Source organism: Daphnia pulex, chromosome 2, assembly GCF_021134715.1.
Source record: "Daphnia pulex isolate KAP4 chromosome 2, ASM2113471v1".
NCBI classification, from domain to species: domain Eukaryota; kingdom Metazoa; phylum Arthropoda; class Branchiopoda; order Diplostraca; family Daphniidae; genus Daphnia; species Daphnia pulex.
In genome coordinates this window covers 11,099,793-11,115,358 of record NC_060018.1, presented here as the reverse complement: position 1 = coordinate 11,115,358, position 15,566 = coordinate 11,099,793, and the positions used below count along the sequence as shown (strand labels likewise).

The following is a 15,566-nucleotide window of genomic DNA, read 5'->3' as shown; positions in this document are numbered from 1 at the left end:
GAACATTCGGCTTTGGAGTTTTGTTCTAATTGTTCCCAGGCGTTCCCAGGACCTAGAAAAAATATCAGCAATTCTCTTTCTGTCTTATAATATAACTATATTTAAACAGAGTTGTGTACGATGTTTGATCGGACTTTTTAGAATAGCCTACCTAAAAATACTAAAATTCAAAAAACAAGTATAAATAAAAGTAATTTAGCTTATAGGCCTAGGCTTCCCGTGTGAATTCTAAAGTGAAAAACAATTTGGTAATTTTTTTAGGCCCAATACGTCTAGACAGCTGGATTTTTTTTACCCTCTTTTAAACATAGTAAGTTACGCACTTGCCATATATACAGCAGCGCACACTTTATCAGTTAATAATTGGTGGGCTAGTAAGCACTTGGTATGAGGTATCCCAGTATGTCTTCGGATTGGTCAATCTTAGCTAATAAGCGACTGGTATTGTGTGATTGTGTGCCTTGGGTGTTTTTTTTTTCGAATCTCGAGGCCAACAGTAGCCTTCACCAAAGTATAGTCGAGAATAAGCACAGAGAGTGCCAACGGTTAAGCGATAATAAATTGGACCCAGTCACGGAAATCACAGCAGCAGCTACAGACGTCCACACGTACAATTGTACATGCCACTATCTCATTCATAAGTGAAATATAAAGATTGGTCCTGAATAGGCCGGCAGTGCTCATGTCTGTCGGAGCCATTGAGAGTTCATCCGCTGCTAGTTATGATTGGCAGTTGAGAATGATGAGGAGTGCTACCTATGTAGGTGCATGTGCTGTTGCATGAGCGCATGCAACACACGAACTCGTAGTGGAAGATCCGCCAGTGGGAGTAAAATTATGATTTGAAAGGTGGTGCTGATGGAGGCCTTTCGACCGACAAGCTGGCTCCAAGCTTCTCTTTTGAGGAACGGAAAATTCTTGTTTTTTCTTGTCAATTACTAGCAGGCTATGGCAGACAGACCTTGAATCATGACGTGGTTTCTTCTGGAATGACATGATGAGGCTTTGATCAAGCCAGCAGCCAAATTTCACTATACTTTTGACATCATTAAAGTAGACAAAGTTAACCATATCCCTGAAAAAGGCGTGCTGATGCCATGCCCAGAAGCTTGCAGTACCCCTCATAAGTCACACACACAACACACAAAATAAAATAAAAGTATAAAAAACAAAACAAGACAATAGGCAATAACATCAAATAATTTCATGTCTAATGAAACAAGGTACTTATTGGAAGATGAAGTGTGTCTTTTGCAGTCAAGAAGTCGTAACTCGTAATAAGCAACATTATATCATCCGGCGATCACGATTTGTCTGCTTAAAAATTATTAGCTAAATTATTTTTATAAGGAACAAATTTTAAGAAAATCATTTAAGCCCCACTAAACTTCAAGATATATCTTGAAGTTTGGTTTATAAACCAAAATTTATTCGCAAAGGAACATATTCAGCACAACATTTTCATTTTGAAAATACTAACGGATTCTGTTAATTAAATAATTTATATTTAAATAGTTTAGGACCATTTATACCACTTATGACTGATGTTTAGGGTAAACCGGTACTACAGTTCGTAAATAATTTTTTTTTATTGCAGCTATTTTGTCACAGTTGGTAGAAGTTGATAACCCAACAGGATTTGATAGCAAGTGGGAACAGTGATATGCAGGATTTGAGCACACGCAGCTGGACTGCTGGATGGAAATTTTATAAACGTTTTTTATACTTTCTACTTGACATTATAAGACGACCGGTTTTTGTTCTTACGTTATTTTATCAAATATATATTTTAAAATATAAAACGACCATATCTGGTTGATATACTGTCGTGCTGCTATGGGGTGCCGTTGTACCTTTTTACCAACAAAGAAATATTAAGCAATAAATTAAACATTACAATAACTTAAATCAATCGTGATCTTGTATTCTAACAGAAATCTAACATTCATTACACAATTCTAACATTCATTTAACATTAATTAAATACCAATAACGCCGAGGTAACACTCTTTTAATTCAAATAAAACATACAAAATGAAATGTAAAATTAATCAAACCATCTATCGATTAACATTAGAGAAAACAATCAATCTTTCGGGTAAACTATTATTTAAAAAACCATGTATTGGCAAACCTAACATTAAATCAAAAATCATTCGCAATCTAACAGATCAATTAATTGCGATAAATTAATCAATCATGTAATCAAACAGTTTATTTTAATAACAATATAAAGGAAATGGATATGGTAAACATTTTGAAAATGAATATTTAATTCTATTCCATGAATCAACCAATTAACAAATGAAGTGTAGAGGCTAAGCTAAAAATTATAAATAAAGAATCATTAAAATTGTAATGTAGCCTAATTGAAGTTTGAAAAACAATTAAGGAATCAGCAAAGCGTTTATTTGTTGGGTAATTGACTCATTGGCTTTGTAGAATTCTTCTCTGTCAGGCCACTAGAGGCATCATAAAATAACAGAAGTCCGCAGAAGTACTCATACGCACGTAGTAGCCTACTCGTATTATATATACGCGACCGTACGCAACAAGCAAAATTTGTCCCGCTCATATATATGGCGAATTAAAATAAACGTGGAAACTCAGCGAGAGGACTCCAACAACAACAACAACAAAAAACGAACGAACATGGCAGGATTTCTAGATAGTTTCACAAAATTGTAGGAAAATGCATTCATGCATTTTTGCCGTGCCGATATCGAAAGCTATCACCGGAAATCTGGAGAAATTGTCCCATCACAGTTGCGCATATTGGTTGTATTTATTCGTTTTTATATCACGCTCATTTTCTGATACAAAATTGAGTACAAAATATATTTGGGAACGTGGATTTAAAATTTTTATTCGTTATCAGAAAATAATTTTCATATTAAAACAAATGTGAACCAACACGCGCGAATCCCGGGACACGTTCCACCAGTGCATTTTTTAAAATAAAAAATTTTGTTTGATGACTGACGCACCTTGTTTGCTACTTTAAAAGTTGTCCCTGATCTCTGCGTGAAGCCAGTCAATTTCCCGATTCCTTATTTCTGGTACATGTATACGATCTGAAATAATTTTTCGTAAAAATGATGGGGGCGAATGGGGATGATGGTAGATCGCCATTCTAGATATAACGAAGAAATATAATGAAAATCAAGTACAGAAATTAAATTACAAAATTAGAAGTGCAACAGCATCATAATTGGTGATTTGTGTTGCGTGATTCTGACCGCTAGATGACAAAGTTTAAAAAAGGGGCGGGGAGAAAAGAATGGAGGCAATACCATTTGCCATATCCCATATGAGTTGTTAATGCTCCGGGGTTAGTATAGGCTACATTATATCTGAATTTTTGTTTTATTTTTTTATTTGCCCGATTGAATAATAGATAATAGGTTTGATGCAGGTTTACGGAGCTATTATTTTACATTTGATTTTAAGGTTAGGTTTGATTGCAAGTTTGATTTGATAAATCTAATATCCCAGGTTTGACGCTATGTTACCCTTTGATGTTTGTTTAGATAAGTGTTTTATATAATGTTGTTTGTTTAATTCTAGATTGATGTTAAATGATAGGTTTGTTGTTAAAAAGGTACAACGGCACCCCATACCCCATATATGGGGTGCCGTTTTTCCCTTCTATCAGCATACACACGAATAGAAAAATATTTAAACAAAAATCAATCATTGATCAAATGGATAAAACATGAATCAAACCAAATCAAACACGGATTAAACAAAAATCAATGTTTTTAACAGCGATCAAACCACATCTAAGAGAGATCAAACACAATTAATCGATTAACAATTAATGAAATAGAGATGACGTCAATGGTAAGGTTATACTAAATAGCAGTTGCTGATATAAATTTGTAAAAACATAAGAAATCATTTCAAAAAGAGGAAATTGATCAGAAATGCTGGAATCAAACGGGAAATCCAAGAAAAATAATTGAATAAAGATGCGAATAAAATTATTTGTTATTATTAAACTACAATGATGTGGGTTATGTTCCATGAAAGAACGAATGACATTTAAAATTTTTAATCAAACAAAAATATATTTTGAAATTGTAAAAGGAAAAATAAATGAAATAAATAGTACGAGTAACTATAAAACCATTAAATCAAATGGACAATGTTTATTATAAGAAATTTTTGTACACTAAATCTCATAAGAATCGAATATTCAAGTAATCAATTAATAAATAGCGTAAAATAATGCAGTGACCTATAAGCCTGAAATCTCTCTCAGTTTGTCGGAAAATGAAATATGATCGCCAAATTTGGCACGGCTCGCCTTTCTCGTACAATCACCGTCTGTCTAGGCGCTACAACTATATTTGAAAAAAGCTGTCGACATCCAAACCGGTCTTCAGTAAGGTAGCCAGTGTAATTACGTAATATCAATATGAATACCAACTAATAAAACCCTCACAAGGAAATTCCCGAAGCCTTGCCCGGCTGATAAGATTTTAATTAGCCAGCCACTTATCTAGCAATTTTGGGACTAGAACGGGACTATAGAATATGACACGATGAAATTTAGCATGAGGGTTGTCGACAAAAGTCTCCAGCACCAACGAATGACCGTTTCAGTTTCTCGATAATTGGATGAAAGGTGGAGGGGATCGAAATTTGTTGCTTGGTGATTTTATTTACCCGGTATTTACCCATGCAATTTATGTTTTTCATCTAATCGTTGACAGCACCACAGAGCACTGCATTTTTTACGGATTGTTTGTATTGTTTCGTTCGTTCGTTTGTGTGTTTCTTTAAAAAAAAATTTCATATAAGCAGCAAGCATTGACATCAAGGCAGTGACATCGTAGGCTCGAACTAGATGTCCATTTTCGAAGCACCGATCCGTCTTCCTCTTGCGAAAAAAAGTAACCGTCTAAAAGCGGAGAAAAAAAAAACACAAGCTCATTCAAAACCATCGAATGGTTGTTTATATGAACATAAAAAAGGGGACAAATTTCGGTCGTTTATACATATATATACATTTCCCGTACGTAAATTTTTTATTATTATGCTGCTTCTGTTCGTTTATCGTCGACTCGACGAGCATCAAATCGGTGTCCTACTTCTTGACTAAGCCCTTATCCTTTCCGTTCTGTTGAAATCCGTGCCGAACGTTTCGGTCCATGTTTTGGCAGTAAATGCATAGAGAACGTGTCGCTGTGTATCTCGCCCACTGAGCTGACGCTGCGGGACAAGTTCCAGTTGGCCGTGTTGCAGGAGAGAAAATATTTAGCGCATTTGCATCGCACTAAATTTAACTAAAGGGGAACACTTCTTGCAAATTTTAGGCTGAAATTAATTGCGCTAATATATCGGGAAAATCAGTGTATACAGGCCTATGTGAGCGGATGGATATCGGACGGAAGGAAAAAGGCGGACAAGCTTCTATTGAGCTGTGTATAATCGGCATGATACTGTATTAGCCGCAAAAAGGTGACATGAAGCTAAAGGTGACATGACCTAGCGCTAAATATTTACAATGCGTGTTTTATAAATTATATGATAAAATGAATTGCACTAAATTTAGCGCATCGTGTGAATTTTAAAGTAAATGATAAGCGACATGCGCGCTTACATAGCGCTAGATCTATAGCGCGAAAAATTTGACTTAATTATTTTTCGCGCAGTGAGCGGCCTAAAAAAAGCAAATGGGCGACGCTTAGCACTAAAATCGCGAACGGACGCGCGGTAAGCGCTAAAATAACGGACGGGCAAGCGCTACTCTTCCGACCAGTCACCGCAATCGTTTTCATTGTTACGCCTGTTAATAAAATTTGATGCGATGCGTGTTAAGTAGGCCTAGCTTTAAATATATTTTAGCGCTTGCACGTTTCGTAAATAATACGATAAAATGAATTGCTTATTCCAAGATGATGGCGCTATCGCACCGCTCGCTCTCCGCTCCCGTTCCCTGGCTATAAAGGGGGTGAGCGAATGAAGCATTTATAAACCGCTAGGTTGCTGTCTTTTTTAACAACTTGAATTCGAAGTTAAATTATTAATTTTATGGAATCGGTAGAATCATTTAATATTATTCCTTTTTCCACTTAAATAATAAATGTTTCCCATTTTCACGTTAATGATTCTTTCCCTCGATTATTTTGTTAAATTGATTTGATTCATGTTTGATATGAATTTTATTGATTTATTAATGTTTGATTCATGTTTGAAATGTATTTAATTAATTAATTAATGTTTAATCAATTTATACAAATAGTATGGTTGATTTCTTGATATCAAAGTATGAATTGGTAGGTTTAATAATATATCAATGCAAATTTATATGTTTAATGATGACACGGAGTTGAAATAAATTAAACGATAGATATGTTGTATAAAGGGAAAAACGGCACCCCATACCCATACCATATGCTGCTAGCGTATGAGGTAACGTTATACCTTTTTACTAACAAAGAAATATTAAACTATAAATTAAACATTATAATAACTTAAATCAATCGTGATCTTATATTTTAACAGAAATCTAACATTCATTAAACAATTCTAACATTAATTTAACATTCATTAAACACCAATAACGCCGAGGTACTCTCTAAGAAACGCTGTGTTGAAAAAGGGAAACATGACCATGCTTTGAAAATATTCTAAATTCTATGTTTTCAAAACGGAAACACAAAGTTTAAAAAATGGAGTAAATTTCTTTTTCTCATTTTTACCTTCGCGCCACTTTTGACATTAAACCTAATAAACGCCCCTCATTAAACGACACATGATTTAACTAAACATTGCGTTAAGAAAAGGTAAAAATGTTAACTTTTTGCATCTCTTTGGCGGGATGTAAAAAACAAACATTTTGAAACATCAACAAATGAAATAAGTATATATCGCGTGAATTGGTTTGATAATCAAGTTTATTGCAAACCTTATCTTTAGTTTGAATACATCCTAGCAGAAAATTATCAACGGCTTGTTTCCTCCAAATTTCACACAGCGGCGGTAGAATAATTATTCAACATATTTAATAAAAGGCCCATGCCACTCATTTGATATGGCTGCGATGGGTATTGAACTCGGGACTCCCGGGTCCCAGTCCGATGCTGATCCACTGTGCTATTCTAGATGTATATATAGTCCTTCACAATCATGGCATATTAGACGATGGGCGTTGGGACCATTGAAAATTTTTCCGAATATCCAAACATCACTTCCAATTCGCTTCGTAGCACCCATCACACACACCACACAAATGAATTAAAAAACATTATGTGAGCCATTTGGCGACACACTCGATGCATAGATATGCTTAGTCAACTATATCGACGGACAAACTAGATGTATAGGCCATTTCACGCACCGTGCCTATGCACGTTACGTATGTTTAGGCAATACGCATACATATAGCATACGAAAGAAACAGTACCTAATGAAAAGCTTTTTTTACACTAATTGTATTAAAGTATGTTGACTGATAGTACTTTTGGGACTTAAAGTACTTAATCTCTTGAATCGTAGTTATTTGAAAAAGTTGTTTATGGCTTTCTTGAAACTATGTTTGGAATTGTCCCCTCAATGAATTTTTTTTATCTAATAAAATGAATATAAAGAGGATGCAGAGGATTAGATTTTTACCAAATTAAGTATAAATGCATTAGCTGCAAATTAAGGTATTCAACTTTAAAGTTAATTCATTTATTTATGTAGATAAAATTTTGTAAGAATTTCGAGAAATATGCAAATAAGGGGAGGGATAACAAGGCCATGGCTTCCAGCATAGCCTGGGGTTCTTTCGGGGCGGTTAGGTTAAAAACAAAAAGAAAACAAATGTGTTTGGTTGGGGGGAATCATTTTTGTTTCGAAAAAAATTTCTAAACATCGTGTGTCGGAGGAGGTGACAAACAAGTCATGTTTAGATATAGCAAAACATTAGTTTCCTTTTAGAACACAGCGTTTCTTAGAGAGTAACACTCTTTTAATTCAAATAAAACATACAAAATGAAATGTAAAATTAAACAAACCATCTATCGATTAACATTAGAGAAAACAATCAATCTTTCGGGTAAGCTATTATTTAATAAACCATGTATTGGCAAACCTAACATTAAATCAAACATCATTCGCAATCTAACAGATAAATTAATTGCGATAAATTAATCAATCATGTAATCAAACAGTTTATTTTAATAACAATTTAAAGGAAATGGATATGGTTAACATTTTTAAAATGAATATTTAATTCTATTCCTTGAATCAATCAATTAACAAATGAAGTGTAGAGGCTAAGCTAAAAATTAGAAATAAAGAATCATTAAAATTGTAATGTAATTGAAGTTTGAAAAACAAATAAGGAATCAGCAAAGCGTTTATTTGTTGGGTAATAGACTCATTGGCTTTGTAGAATACTTCTCTGTCAGGCCACTAGAGGCATCATAAAATAACAGAAGTCCGCAGAAGTACTCATACGCACGTAGTAGCCTAGGGGGAGACCGGGGCTAGTAGGCCATTTTTTTACACACCCGCTCCTGTGAGTCGTAATTTTCATTGAAATGATAACATTTTTAGCTTAAATGAAACCTTATCATCTTAACTAAAAAGTAGCGTCAAAAAAATTATTAGAAAAGGAAAAATACTTGCCGAAAAATACGTTTTATTGCGACACCTTCAATGGGCAACTTGCCCCAAGGGGCAAGTTGCCCAATGAATTGGGGTAAGTTGGCATTGCATTTTTACACAGCATTTGCGACATTCTACACATACAAAATGTTTTTGCAAAAATCGAATCAGGAACCCATAAACCAACTTTTAAATACATACACTTAATTGAATCTTCTTTTTTAATGCAAAACACTTTAGGTGTCACTTTCCTATCTGTGAAAACCTGTTCGACAAAAGGTTTTCAATTATTATAGCTCAATTTAGTAGGCCACCAGACTGCTCTTTATTTCACTGTTACCTGGCATTAAATGATTTTTCTGTGTGGTTTAAATGAGACACTACAACTTCTGGATGAAATCTCTTGAGTCAACAATTATGGGATGGCCTAGCTAAAGTTTTGTCGATCTTGGTTGGGGGAAAAATTTGGAGATTCATTGTGGACGTAAATTGAAAACTTTCTTACACAGGACAGGAAAACATAAATGTCTGCTGATCGATGGAAATAATGAACTAGTACAGCCATTCCTTCATCCGTGAAAACCTGCCCGATAAAATGTTTGTAGACTCATTAGCTCAATTTAATATTCTGAAGACTGCATTTAGTTTCTTTGTTACCTGGTATAACCTGGAGAAAACACATTTCAGTTTGCAGGCACTTTTTTCTAGACATCTGTTCCAATAATTGAAAAAAATGTCCTTCTTTCTGTCAATGTAGCTTTAGTCTTTACACTTTTACAAACTTCTTCTTGGTAGATAAAATGGGATTCCCACATGTTTACTTCTTTTAAAACCATTTCAATGGCTCTTTAAATTGTAACACTTAAAGTCTTTCCTCTTCAACATAGTTTTTGGTAATCTAAAAAGAAAAAGAAAGGAAATTTTGACAGAGCAACAGACTATAAAAACTGGCCAACTTGCCCCCGAAAAAAACGGCCTACCTACCCCATGGGTAGGTGTCATAGCATCTTTTCAAATTACTTACATTAATGAACACTAAATTGATAAAACTATTTGATTAACAGTTTGCTAAATGTATTACCTTTCTGAAAAAGCAAATCTCTTGCTTGCACACTCAATACCTAATTGATGAAAAGGATATCACTCCGGGAAAAAAAAATTACTGACGGGTGATGAAAAACGTTTTTGGGCTTTAAAAACGTCACGGTTTAAGTGCAGACGAGAAAAATTTTGGTACACACCATCTATCGCTAAAACTGAACACTTTGGCTATTCTGAAAAATTATAAATTTCATGTGGCGCCAAATTAAAGGGAAAAGAGCGACTTACCCCTGGGCCAGCTAACCCCGGTCTCCCCTACTCATATTATATACACGCAACCGTCCGCAACAAGCAAAATTTGTCCCGCTCATATATAGGGCGAATTAAAATAAACGTGGAAACTCAGCGAGAGGACTCCAACAACAACAAAAAAACGAACGAACATGGCAGGATTTCTAGATAAATCCACAAAATTGTAGGAAAATGCATTCATACATTTTTGCCGTGCCGATATCGAAAGCTATCACCGAATATCTGGAGAAATTGTCCCATCACAGTTGCGCATATTGGTTGGATTTATTCGTTTTTATATCACGCTCATTTTCTGATACAAAATATATTTGGGAACGTGGATTTAAAATTTTTATTCGTTATCAAAAAATAATTTTCATATTAAAACGAATGTGAACCAACACACGAATCCCGGGACACGTTCCACCAGTGCATTTTCAAAAATAAAAAAAATTTGTTTGATGTCTGACACACCTTGTTTGCTACTTTAAAAGTTGTCCCTGATCTCTGCGTGAAGCCAGTCAATTTCCCGATTCCTTATTTCTGGTACATGTATACGATCTGAAATAATTTTTCGTAAAAATCATGGGGGCGAATGGGGATGATGGTAGATAACGATTTCTACATTCTAGATATAACGAAATGGCATGAAATATAATGAAAATCAAGTACAGAAATTAAATTACAAAATTAGAAGTGCAACAGCATCATAATTGGTGTTTTGTGTTGCGTGATTCTGACCGCTAGATGACAAAGTTTAAAAAAGAGGCGGGGAGAAAAGAATGGAGACAAAATCATTTGACATATCCCATATGAGTTTTTAATGCTCCGGGGTTAGTAGGGGAGACCGGGGCTAGTTGGCCTAGGGGTAAGTCGCTCTTTTCCCTTTAATTTGGCGCCACTTGCAATCCACAATTTTTCAAAATAGCCAAATTGTTCAGTTTTATCAATAGATGGTGTGTACCAATTTTTTTTTCGTCTGCACTTAAACCGTGACGTTTTAACAAGCAATCCACCACTCAAGTGCACCAAATCCATGGACACCACTTTTTTTCCCATTCCGCTATGGGACCTAAAAATCTGAAATAATTCAGGCATATCCAGTTTTTTACTTCGGATTCACCTGTTGTTGCAGAATTTAAATATTCTCTGTCGTTCGGGAGATATTTATTGTTAAAGTTTGGGTTTTTTCAAATTTTAACAATTTTGGGGGGGTCTTTGGTATCGCTTTATGGGTAAATGCTAACCTTTAAAAAAAAACAAATTCTCTCAAAAGTTTGCTCGTCCATCCCTCAATACGAATCCAAAAGGAATTTACATTCTAGATTAGATTGGCCGAGTTATTCTCAATCTAGTAAAGTGTAATTTTTACAAGTTTCCCACCCAGCCCAGTCGCCATTTTTTATCACTCTCCCTCGCGTTCCTGGTGGATGACAGCCGAAGCATACGAGTTCTCTGCACCTCGGGCTTCATATTGCCGGCCACTAGACTATTTGAAAGGGCCTACAGTATGTCCCCCGGTCTAAAGTGAAGGCCAGAAAAGCGTAGCTTCGGCTGTCATCCGCCAGGAACGCGAGGGAGATTGATAAAAAATGGCGATTGGGCTGGGTGGGAAACTTGTAAAAATTACACTTTACTAGATTGGGAATAACTCGGCCAATCTAATCTAGAATGTAAATTCTTTTTGGATTCGTATTGAGGGATGGACGAGCAAACTTTTGGGAGAATTTGTTTTTTTTAAAGGTTAGCATTTACCCATAAAGCGATACCAAAGACCCCCCAAAATTGTTAAAATTTGAAAAAACCCAAAATTTAACATTAAATATCTCCCGAACGGCAGAGAATATTTAAATTCTGCAACAACAGGTGAATCCGGAGTAAAAAACTGGATATGCCTGAATTGTTTCAGATTTTTAGGTCCCATAGCGGAATGGAAAAAAAAGTGGGGTCCATGGATTTGGTGCACTTGAGTGGTGGATTGCTTGTTAAAGCCCAAAAACGTTTTTCGTCACCCGCCACCCGCCAGTAACTTTTTTTTCCCGGAGTGATTACCTTTTCATCAATTAGGTATTGAGTGTACAAGCAAGAGATTTGCTTTTTTAGAAAGGTAATTCATTTAGCCAACTGGTAATCAAATAGTTTTTTCCAATTTTGTGTTCATTTATGTAAGTAATTTGAAAAGATGCTATGACACCTACCCATGGGGTAGGTCGGCCGTTTTTTTTTCGGGGGCAAGTTGGCCTGTTTTTTATAGTCCTGTGGCTCTGTCAAAATTTCCTTTCTTTTTCTTTTTAGATTACCAAAAACTGTGTTGAAGAGGAAAGACTTTATGTGTTACAATTGAAAGAGCCATTGAAATGGTTTTAAAAGAAGTAAGAAGAGTTACCAATGTGTGAATCCCATTTTATATACCAAGAAGAAGTCTGTAAAGCTACATTGACAGAAAGAAGAAGGGAATTTCTTCAATTATTGGAACAGATATCTAGAAAAAGTGCCTGCAAACTTAAATGTGGTTTCTCCAGGTTTTACCAGGTAACAAAGAAACTAAATGTAGTTTTTAGAATAATAAATTGAGCTAATGAGTCCACAAAAATTTTATCGGCAGGTTTTCATAGATGAAGAAAGGACTATACTAGTTCATTGTTTCCATCGATCAGCAGACATTTATGTTTTCCTGTCCTGTGTAAGAAAGCTTTCAATTTACGCCCACAATGAATCTCCAATTACCACTAACCAACATCGACAAAACTTTAGCTAGGGTAGACTTGTTGACTCAGGAGGTTTTAACCAGAAGTTGGAGTACAGTGTCTCATTTACACACCACAGAAGAATCGTGTTATGCTTAAAAACAAGATTAATTCAGTGTATGTTTTTAAAAGTTGGTTTATTGGTTCATGGGTTTTGTGAAAACATTTTGTGTGTGTGTGTAGCATGTCCCAAATGCTGTGTAAAAATGCAATGCCAACTTGCCCCAATTCATTAGGCAACTTACCCCGTAGTTGGGGCAAGTTGCCCATTTTAGGTGTCGCATTAAAACGAATTTTTTGGCATAAATTTTTCCTTTTCTTAGAATTTTTTGACGCTTATTTTTAGTTAAGATAATAAGGTTTCATTTAAGCTAAAACTTTTATCATTACAATGAAAATTACGACTCCCAGGAGCGGGTGTGTGAAAAATGGCCTACTAGCCCCGGTCTCCCCTATAAGCTACATTATATCTGAATTTTTGTTTTATTTTTTAATTTGCCCGATTGAATAATAGATAATAGGTTTGATGCAGGTTTACGGAGCTATTATTTTACATTTGGTTTTAAGGTTAGGTTTGATTGCAAGTTAGATTTGATAAATCTAATATCCCAGGTTTGACGCTATGTTACCCTTTGATGTTTGTTTAGATAAGTGTTTTATATAATATTGTTTGTTTAATTATAGATTGATGTTAAATGATAGGTTTGTTGTTAAAAAGGTACAACGGCACCCCATAATAGGCCTACATGCGAATGGAAAATTTTACAAAAACCATGAATGACAATAAGAAAAATATAGGCTAAAATAAAAATATGCATTGCGACGACATCAGATTGATTTAAACATTTATCGCAAATACAATGTGATTTTCTGTCAAACAATTATCGGCGCGCACACTGTGAATTAATTATTTCAGAATAATTAAGATCGAGATTAAGATCTATTTTTCTCAGCTCTTATTCAATTACTGTTTATGGCTAGAGCAGAGCTGTTGCACTTCACTAAATGTCACTAATTCCGCTCATCTACTGAAATTCATTCTAACACGAACAGTAAAAGAATCAGATTAACAATAAGTGATCTAATTCATGATAACAAATCAGATTAATATGTAGGCTAATATCGCAGCAAATATTCATTGTGCAACGTAAACCGTAGTACCGCAGTGTCCGCTCTATAGGCGCGCCGCAATCTACATGCTTCTGCCTTGACGTCATGGATCGATATTGGAACTTACACCATCGATTGGCATGTTAACTATGTTATAAAGATTTTGCTCACACTTTCTGAATATTACAACTTACAGCGTTGCTTGGTTACAAGATTCCTTCGGTAATGTCGTTCGGGAATGTTTTTAAACGTTAAGGAGACAGAAAATCAAGGTTAAATAGTAGATAAATACATACTATTATGTTTGGAAAATTTTGTTTACCTTTATTCTCTTAAATTAATTGATTCTTATTAACTAATTGACTAATAATCTGTCAATATTATCATAATATTCGTAATATTCGAAGTCGCACCACTCATAATATTATGAGTGGTGCGACTTAGGTGTGGCGGAGGCTTCGCCCCGCCACCCCACGTCGCACTTCATGTTTAGATTAAGTTAAAGTAACACCTATTACTATAGTAACAATACAATTATATCATGCGGTCACATGTTGCATTACATGAGTCTTGGCTAATAGATAGCGAACTACCATCATACCCATTTTTTCCCTTCTATTAATGTAACAATGATGGTCTAATGGTCATCAACCGCATGGTTCGGGGTTCGAATCTCGATCAAGTCGGAAAAGAAAACTAAATTTTTGAAAAATTTCTCTTAATAAGCTTTCGGAGGTAAATGGAAGGGGAAGATCGGTGGTAACTCTTCACGACCGCAAGAAGATCTTGATGACCGAGGAGAGGACAGAGGAAGAAGGGAGAGATGACCCAGAGCTTCAAAATGAATATAATCTAACATTTTAAAAGTGTTCCTCAACTTCTTGGTTGATGACTAACTGTTAAAAAAGGAGGCATAGACATTTTACTGACAACCAAATTTATTAAAATCAAGATAAAAAATAGTAAACAAAAAGAGTTAATTATAAAACTAAAAGGGTTAAAAAAATAAAAGTGGGAAAATACAAAGTAAAAAGAAGAATAAAGACGAAATCGAAATCGAACATAAAAACCAAATCAAATAATTAATACTCTCCACTCCCATAGCAGAAAACTTGTCTTGCTAGGGAAGATCCAAACTTTTTTTTCTTTTTGTTTACACTGCTGAGCATGCACTGACAGTTGGAAGGTTACGCAAAAAAGCGAATTCACTGCCTAGGATTCGGCAACCAGCTAGGTAACAAGTACGCAAATTAAATTTTTAAAACAGTAATGAAAACAAATGAAACCCCGTTAGGACATGTATCAAATTTTGACAGAATTATGTACAAAATTTGGTGACGATTGGTCATTCAGGGAAGAAACGTATAAAGGATAACTAAATGGACATTAAACCCTCTGAATTTCACTACTAGCTACTACTACCCTACCCCCTATACCCCACACCCTATATTGTTAAGGACCTTCGTATATAAATATACCTCAGGGATAATTTAAATGCCTTACTGGCCAGCTTGTTAGGGTCAAAACTTTAGATTTCTATGATGTTGCCCTGTAAAATTGATCGAAATGGTACTAGGGAAATGGGTAACCCAGCGGAAAAAGTCGCATAAAATCTGATATGATTTCACAATGATCTCACTTACAAAAATCATATGATCCCATATGGAATTCATGTTCCAAATTTCAGGTTTTTGGCGGAAGCGTAGCGCGGAATTTTAATAAAACGTAAATAAAACGGCGGCGGATTGAGCAATTAAGATCGAACAAAAACAG

At 35.0% G+C, this 15,566-nt stretch overlaps 2 long non-coding RNA genes across 4 annotated transcripts; one reads left to right on the top strand and one right to left on the bottom strand.

Moving 5' to 3' along the window:
- Positions 1 to 8,620: 8,620 nt before the first annotated feature.
- Positions 8,621 to 9,877, bottom strand: LOC124208774. Of its 2 annotated transcripts, XR_006880588.1 has the most exons (5): positions 9,686 to 9,877; positions 9,262 to 9,502; positions 8,945 to 9,187; positions 8,806 to 8,869; positions 8,621 to 8,738 (listed from the first exon to the last, which is right to left on the bottom strand). It is a non-coding gene; the product is annotated as an uncharacterized LOC124208774 (long non-coding RNA). The 2 variants fall into 2 exon arrangements; XR_006880587.1 differs by having other exon boundaries at positions 8,621 to 8,869; positions 9,686 to 9,848.
- Positions 9,878 to 11,931: 2,054 nt separating this feature from the next.
- LOC124203288 lies at positions 11,932 to 13,532 on the top strand. 2 transcript variants are annotated; one of them, XR_006878495.1, is made up of 4 exons: positions 11,932 to 12,043; positions 12,232 to 12,468; positions 12,542 to 13,295; positions 13,368 to 13,532. It is a non-coding gene; the product is annotated as an uncharacterized LOC124203288 (long non-coding RNA). The 2 variants fall into 2 exon arrangements; XR_006878490.1 differs by lacking the exon at positions 13,368 to 13,532 and having other exon boundaries at positions 12,542 to 13,347.
- Positions 13,533 to 15,566: the final 2,034 nt, after the last annotated feature.